Genomic DNA, 7,103 nt, shown 5'->3' with positions numbered 1-7,103 from the left:
GTGTTTTTTGCTTGGGGAAGTTTGTTGTCATTTCACTTGTACCTGTGTGCGCTCGCTCTCTTTCTCTCTCTCTCTCTCTCTTTTTCTCTCTCTCTCTCTCTCTTTCTCTCTCTCTCTCTCTTTTTCTCTCTCTCTCTCTCTTTTATCTATGGAGCCACCTTTTGGAGCGACTTCCTTCTCACAGCATCTCTCCTCAGCATTTGGCTTGCTGGACCGTTGCGCCCCGTGCATTCTCTCCTGCACATCATCATTGTGCCTGCCTGGTCTAAGACGAGGCTCCTCGCTGTGCCTGCTGCTGCTGCTTTGGGCCTTGCTGGCCTTTCCCCCAGCTGCAACGTGCAACTCGGAGCACGCCTCTCGTGCCTTTCGGGGGGCGTTTGCCATGCCTAGTCGAGAGCTGGCACTGCTCGGTGGGGCGTGGCGGCGAAGGCCCGCCCCCATATGCTAATGAGCAGGCTGCTGTGCATCTTGGGAGTGAGCCTGTGGTTGAAGAAGCTTGGGGTGCTCCAGGAAAAGAAGACCGGCGGGGCATCACCCACTCTCCCGGCGCCGGAGCCAAGGATGCCTGCCGATCCCTACAGGCGCTTTGCGGCCCCCGCCTGGGAAACGGCGACAAAGTCGCAGCGATCTAGCAGGGCTGCGTCCGAGGGCGGCTCGTCTGGCAGGCGCCGAGCAACTCATACTTACCTGGCAGGGGAGATACCATGATCACTAAGGTGGTTCTCCCAGGGTGAGGCTCATCCATTGCACTCCGGGTGTGCTGACCCCTGCGATTTCCCCAAATGCGGGAAACTCGACTGCATAATTTGTGGTAGTGGGGGACTGCGTTCGCGCTTTCCCCTGATTTACTCTGGTTCAAAAACAGTGCTCTTCTCCTCCTCGGGACTGCTGCTAGCAGGTCCAGCTGCTTGCTCGAGTCCATTGCTCTCCCCTGGCCCACCGCTTTGCTTGGGCTCTGCCTCGGGACAAAGGGTATCTCGACCATTAACCTGGGACCTTTCCAAAAGGACGATTCCAGCCCCCATCCCGGATCGTCGTCGCTCTCACTGCTGCTCCGTCCCGGGGGCTCCTCGCTTGGACGGCGTGCGGCCGCCGGAATAGCAGATTGAGCAGTACTTAAGCAGCCTCTGTCTCCCCCTCGTGGACGGACACCGAGCAACAGTGTGAGGAGCCTTCCATTGGCAAGAAACAATGTAACAATGGGGTGTTTTTTGCTTGGGGAAGTTTGTTGTCATTTCACTTGTACCTGTGTGCGCTCGCTCTCTTTCTCTCTCTCTCTCTCTCTTTTTCTCTCTCTCTCTCTCTCTTTCTCTCTCTCTCTCTCTTTTTCTCTCTCTCTCTCTCTTTTATCTATGGAGCCACCTTTTGGAGCGACTTCCTTCTCACAGCATCTCTCCTCAGCATTTGGCTTGCTGGACCGTTGCGCCCCGTGCATTCTCTCCTGCACATCATCATTGTGCCTGCCTGGTCTAAGACGAGGCTCCTCGCTGTGCCTGCTGCTGCTGCTTTGGGCCTTGCTGGCCTTTCCCCCAGCTGCAACGTGCAACTCGGAGCACGCCTCTCGTGCCTTTCGGGGGGCGTTTGCCATGCCTAGTCGAGAGCTGGCACTGCTCGGTGGGGCGTGGCGGCGAAGGCCCGCCCCCATATGCTAATGAGCAGGCTGCTGTGCATCTTGGGAGTGAGCCTGTGGTTGAAGAAGCTTGGGGTGCTCCAGGAAAAGAAGACCGGCGGGGCATCACCCACTCTCCCGGCGCCGGAGCCAAGGATGCCTGCCGATCCCTACAGGCGCTTTGCGGCCCCCGCCTGGGAAACGGCGACAAAGTCGCAGCGATCTAGCAGGGCTGCGTCCGAGGGCGGCTCGTCTGGCAGGCGCCGAGCAACTCATACTTACCTGGCAGGGGAGATACCATGATCACTAAGGTGGTTCTCCCAGGGTGAGGCTCATCCATTGCACTCCGGGTGTGCTGACCCCTGCGATTTCCCCAAATGCGGGAAACTCGACTGCATAATTTGTGGTAGTGGGGGACTGCGTTCGCGCTTTCCCCTGATTTACTCTGGTTCAAAAACAGTGCTCTTCTCCTCCTCGGGACTGCTGCTAGCAGGTCCAGCTGCTTGCTCGAGTCCATTGCTCTCCCCTGGCCCACCGCTTTGCTTGGGCTCTGCCTCGGGACAAAGGGTATCTCGACCATTAACCTGGGACCTTTCCAAAAGGACGATTCCAGCCCCCATCCCGGATCGTCGTCGCTCTCACTGCTGCTCCGTCCCGGGGGCTCCTCGCTTGGACGGCGTGCGGCCGCCGGAATAGCAGATTGAGCAGTACTTAAGCAGCCTCTGTCTCCCCCTCGTGGACGGACACCGAGCAACAGTGTGAGGAGCCTTCCATTGGCAAGAAACAATGTAACAATGGGGTGTTTTTTGCTTGGGGAAGTTTGTTGTCATTTCACTTGTACCTGTGTGCGCTCGCTCTCTTTCTCTCTCTCTCTCTCTCTTTTTCTCTCTCTCTCTCTCTCTTTCTCTCTCTCTCTCTCTTTTTCTCTCTCTCTCTCTCTTTTATCTATGGAGCCACCTTTTGGAGCGACTTCCTTCTCACAGCATCTCTCCTCAGCATTTGGCTTGCTGGACCGTTGCGCCCCGTGCATTCTCTCCTGCACATCATCATTGTGCCTGCCTGGTCTAAGACGAGGCTCCTCGCTGTGCCTGCTGCTGCTGCTTTGGGCCTTGCTGGCCTTTCCCCCAGCTGCAACGTGCAACTCGGAGCACGCCTCTCGTGCCTTTCGGGGGGCGTTTGCCATGCCTAGTCGAGAGCTGGCACTGCTCGGTGGGGCGTGGCGGCGAAGGCCCGCCCCCATATGCTAATGAGCAGGCTGCTGTGCATCTTGGGAGTGAGCCTGTGGTTGAAGAAGCTTGGGGTGCTCCAGGAAAAGAAGACCGGCGGGGCATCACCCACTCTCCCGGCGCCGGAGCCAAGGATGCCTGCCGATCCCTACAGGCGCTTTGCGGCCCCCGCCTGGGAAACGGCGACAAAGTCGCAGCGATCTAGCAGGGCTGCGTCCGAGGGCGGCTCGTCTGGCAGGCGCCGAGCAACTCATACTTACCTGGCAGGGGAGATACCATGATCACTAAGGTGGTTCTCCCAGGGTGAGGCTCATCCATTGCACTCCGGGTGTGCTGACCCCTGCGATTTCCCCAAATGCGGGAAACTCGACTGCATAATTTGTGGTAGTGGGGGACTGCGTTCGCGCTTTCCCCTGATTTACTCTGGTTCAAAAACAGTGCTCTTCTCCTCCTCGGGACTGCTGCTAGCAGGTCCAGCTGCTTGCTCGAGTCCATTGCTCTCCCCTGGCCCACCGCTTTGCTTGGGCTCTGCCTCGGGACAAAGGGTATCTCGACCATTAACCTGGGACCTTTCCAAAAGGACGATTCCAGCCCCCATCCCGGATCGTCGTCGCTCTCACTGCTGCTCCGTCCCGGGGGCTCCTCGCTTGGACGGCGTGCGGCCGCCGGAATAGCAGATTGAGCAGTACTTAAGCAGCCTCTGTCTCCCCCTCGTGGACGGACACCGAGCAACAGTGTGAGGAGCCTTCCATTGGCAAGAAACAATGTAACAATGGGGTGTTTTTTGCTTGGGGAAGTTTGTTGTCATTTCACTTGTACCTGTGTGCGCTCGCTCTCTTTCTCTCTCTCTCTCTCTCTTTTTCTCTCTCTCTCTCTCTCTTTCTCTCTCTCTCTCTCTTTTTCTCTCTCTCTCTCTCTTTTATCTATGGAGCCACCTTTTGGAGCGACTTCCTTCTCACAGCATCTCTCCTCAGCATTTGGCTTGCTGGACCGTTGCGCCCCGTGCATTCTCTCCTGCACATCATCATTGTGCCTGCCTGGTCTAAGACGAGGCTCCTCGCTGTGCCTGCTGCTGCTGCTTTGGGCCTTGCTGGCCTTTCCCCCAGCTGCAACGTGCAACTCGGAGCACGCCTCTCGTGCCTTTCGGGGGGCGTTTGCCATGCCTAGTCGAGAGCTGGCACTGCTCGGTGGGGCGTGGCGGCGAAGGCCCGCCCCCATATGCTAATGAGCAGGCTGCTGTGCATCTTGGGAGTGAGCCTGTGGTTGAAGAAGCTTGGGGTGCTCCAGGAAAAGAAGACCGGCGGGGCATCACCCACTCTCCCGGCGCCGGAGCCAAGGATGCCTGCCGATCCCTACAGGCGCTTTGCGGCCCCCGCCTGGGAAACGGCGACAAAGTCGCAGCGATCTAGCAGGGCTGCGTCCGAGGGCGGCTCGTCTGGCAGGCGCCGAGCAACTCATACTTACCTGGCAGGGGAGATACCATGATCACTAAGGTGGTTCTCCCAGGGTGAGGCTCATCCATTGCACTCCGGGTGTGCTGACCCCTGCGATTTCCCCAAATGCGGGAAACTCGACTGCATAATTTGTGGTAGTGGGGGACTGCGTTCGCGCTTTCCCCTGATTTACTCTGGTTCAAAAACAGTGCTCTTCTCCTCCTCGGGACTGCTGCTAGCAGGTCCAGCTGCTTGCTCGAGTCCATTGCTCTCCCCTGGCCCACCGCTTTGCTTGGGCTCTGCCTCGGGACAAAGGGTATCTCGACCATTAACCTGGGACCTTTCCAAAAGGACGATTCCAGCCCCCATCCCGGATCGTCGTCGCTCTCACTGCTGCTCCGTCCCGGGGGCTCCTCGCTTGGACGGCGTGCGGCCGCCGGAATAGCAGATTGAGCAGTACTTAAGCAGCCTCTGTCTCCCCCTCGTGGACGGACACCGAGCAACAGTGTGAGGAGCCTTCCATTGGCAAGAAACAATGTAACAATGGGGTGTTTTTTGCTTGGGGAAGTTTGTTGTCATTTCACTTGTACCTGTGTGCGCTCGCTCTCTTTCTCTCTCTCTCTCTCTCTTTTTCTCTCTCTCTCTCTCTCTTTCTCTCTCTCTCTCTCTTTTTCTCTCTCTCTCTCTCTTTTATCTATGGAGCCACCTTTTGGAGCGACTTCCTTCTCACAGCATCTCTCCTCAGCATTTGGCTTGCTGGACCGTTGCGCCCCGTGCATTCTCTCCTGCACATCATCATTGTGCCTGCCTGGTCTAAGACGAGGCTCCTCGCTGTGCCTGCTGCTGCTGCTTTGGGCCTTGCTGGCCTTTCCCCCAGCTGCAACGTGCAACTCGGAGCACGCCTCTCGTGCCTTTCGGGGGGCGTTTGCCATGCCTAGTCGAGAGCTGGCACTGCTCGGTGGGGCGTGGCGGCGAAGGCCCGCCCCCATATGCTAATGAGCAGGCTGCTGTGCATCTTGGGAGTGAGCCTGTGGTTGAAGAAGCTTGGGGTGCTCCAGGAAAAGAAGACCGGCGGGGCATCACCCACTCTCCCGGCGCCGGAGCCAAGGATGCCTGCCGATCCCTACAGGCGCTTTGCGGCCCCCGCCTGGGAAACGGCGACAAAGTCGCAGCGATCTAGCAGGGCTGCGTCCGAGGGCGGCTCGTCTGGCAGGCGCCGAGCAACTCATACTTACCTGGCAGGGGAGATACCATGATCACTAAGGTGGTTCTCCCAGGGTGAGGCTCATCCATTGCACTCCGGGTGTGCTGACCCCTGCGATTTCCCCAAATGCGGGAAACTCGACTGCATAATTTGTGGTAGTGGGGGACTGCGTTCGCGCTTTCCCCTGATTTACTCTGGTTCAAAAACAGTGCTCTTCTCCTCCTCGGGACTGCTGCTAGCAGGTCCAGCTGCTTGCTCGAGTCCATTGCTCTCCCCTGGCCCACCGCTTTGCTTGGGCTCTGCCTCGGGACAAAGGGTATCTCGACCATTAACCTGGGACCTTTCCAAAAGGACGATTCCAGCCCCCATCCCGGATCGTCGTCGCTCTCACTGCTGCTCCGTCCCGGGGGCTCCTCGCTTGGACGGCGTGCGGCCGCCGGAATAGCAGATTGAGCAGTACTTAAGCAGCCTCTGTCTCCCCCTCGTGGACGGACACCGAGCAACAGTGTGAGGAGCCTTCCATTGGCAAGAAACAATGTAACAATGGGGTGTTTTTTGCTTGGGGAAGTTTGTTGTCATTTCACTTGTACCTGTGTGCGCTCGCTCTCTTTCTCTCTCTCTCTCTCTCTTTTTCTCTCTCTCTCTCTCTCTTTCTCTCTCTCTCTCTCTTTTTCTCTCTCTCTCTCTCTTTTATCTATGGAGCCACCTTTTGGAGCGACTTCCTTCTCACAGCATCTCTCCTCAGCATTTGGCTTGCTGGACCGTTGCGCCCCGTGCATTCTCTCCTGCACATCATCATTGTGCCTGCCTGGTCTAAGACGAGGCTCCTCGCTGTGCCTGCTGCTGCTGCTTTGGGCCTTGCTGGCCTTTCCCCCAGCTGCAACGTGCAACTCGGAGCACGCCTCTCGTGCCTTTCGGGGGGCGTTTGCCATGCCTAGTCGAGAGCTGGCACTGCTCGGTGGGGCGTGGCGGCGAAGGCCCGCCCCCATATGCTAATGAGCAGGCTGCTGTGCATCTTGGGAGTGAGCCTGTGGTTGAAGAAGCTTGGGGTGCTCCAGGAAAAGAAGACCGGCGGGGCATCACCCACTCTCCCGGCGCCGGAGCCAAGGATGCCTGCCGATCCCTACAGGCGCTTTGCGGCCCCCGCCTGGGAAACGGCGACAAAGTCGCAGCGATCTAGCAGGGCTGCGTCCGAGGGCGGCTCGTCTGGCAGGCGCCGAGCAACTCATACTTACCTGGCAGGGGAGATACCATGATCACTAAGGTGGTTCTCCCAGGGTGAGGCTCATCCATTGCACTCCGGGTGTGCTGACCCCTGCGATTTCCCCAAATGCGGGAAACTCGACTGCATAATTTGTGGTAGTGGGGGACTGCGTTCGCGCTTTCCCCTGATTTACTCTGGTTCAAAAACAGTGCTCTTCTCCTCCTCGGGACTGCTGCTAGCAGGTCCAGCTGCTTGCTCGAGTCCATTGCTCTCCCCTGGCCCACCGCTTTGCTTGGGCTCTGCCTCGGGACAAAGGGTATCTCGACCATTAACCTGGGACCTTTCCAAAAGGACGATTCCAGCCCCCATCCCGGATCGTCGTCGCTCTCACTGCTGCTCCGTCCCGGGGGCTCCTCGCTTGGACGGC

General features: G+C 58.3%; 6 non-coding genes across 6 annotated transcripts; all 6 read left to right on the top strand.

Moving 5' to 3' along the window:
* Window positions 1-679: 679 nt before the first annotated feature.
* On the top strand, window positions 680-843 carry LOC136599685 (U1 spliceosomal RNA). Its single transcript, XR_010789206.1, has one exon. It is a non-coding gene; the product is annotated as a U1 spliceosomal RNA (small nuclear RNA).
* Window positions 844-1,883: 1,040 nt separating this feature from the next.
* LOC136599683 (U1 spliceosomal RNA) lies at window positions 1,884-2,047 on the top strand. Its single transcript, XR_010789204.1, has one exon. It is a non-coding gene; the product is annotated as a U1 spliceosomal RNA (small nuclear RNA).
* A 1,040-nt stretch (window positions 2,048-3,087) lies between these two features.
* LOC136599682 (U1 spliceosomal RNA) lies at window positions 3,088-3,251 on the top strand. The gene has a single exon (XR_010789203.1). It is a non-coding gene; the product is annotated as a U1 spliceosomal RNA (small nuclear RNA).
* A 1,040-nt stretch (window positions 3,252-4,291) lies between these two features.
* LOC136599681 (U1 spliceosomal RNA) lies at window positions 4,292-4,455 on the top strand. Its single transcript, XR_010789202.1, has one exon. It is a non-coding gene; the product is annotated as a U1 spliceosomal RNA (small nuclear RNA).
* Window positions 4,456-5,495: 1,040 nt separating this feature from the next.
* LOC136599679 (U1 spliceosomal RNA) lies at window positions 5,496-5,659 on the top strand. Its single transcript, XR_010789201.1, has one exon. It is a non-coding gene; the product is annotated as a U1 spliceosomal RNA (small nuclear RNA).
* A 1,040-nt stretch (window positions 5,660-6,699) lies between these two features.
* On the top strand, window positions 6,700-6,863 carry LOC136599678 (U1 spliceosomal RNA). Its single transcript, XR_010789200.1, has one exon. It is a non-coding gene; the product is annotated as a U1 spliceosomal RNA (small nuclear RNA).
* The last annotated feature ends 240 nt before the right edge of the window (window positions 6,864-7,103 follow it).

Source organism: Eleutherodactylus coqui, unplaced genomic scaffold, assembly GCF_035609145.1.
Source record: "Eleutherodactylus coqui strain aEleCoq1 unplaced genomic scaffold, aEleCoq1.hap1 HAP1_SCAFFOLD_306, whole genome shotgun sequence".
Classification (NCBI taxonomy): Eukaryota; Metazoa; Chordata; class Amphibia; order Anura; family Eleutherodactylidae; genus Eleutherodactylus; species Eleutherodactylus coqui.
Note: the sequence above shows the minus strand (reverse complement) of the source record. Positions and strands in the feature narration are given on the sequence as shown.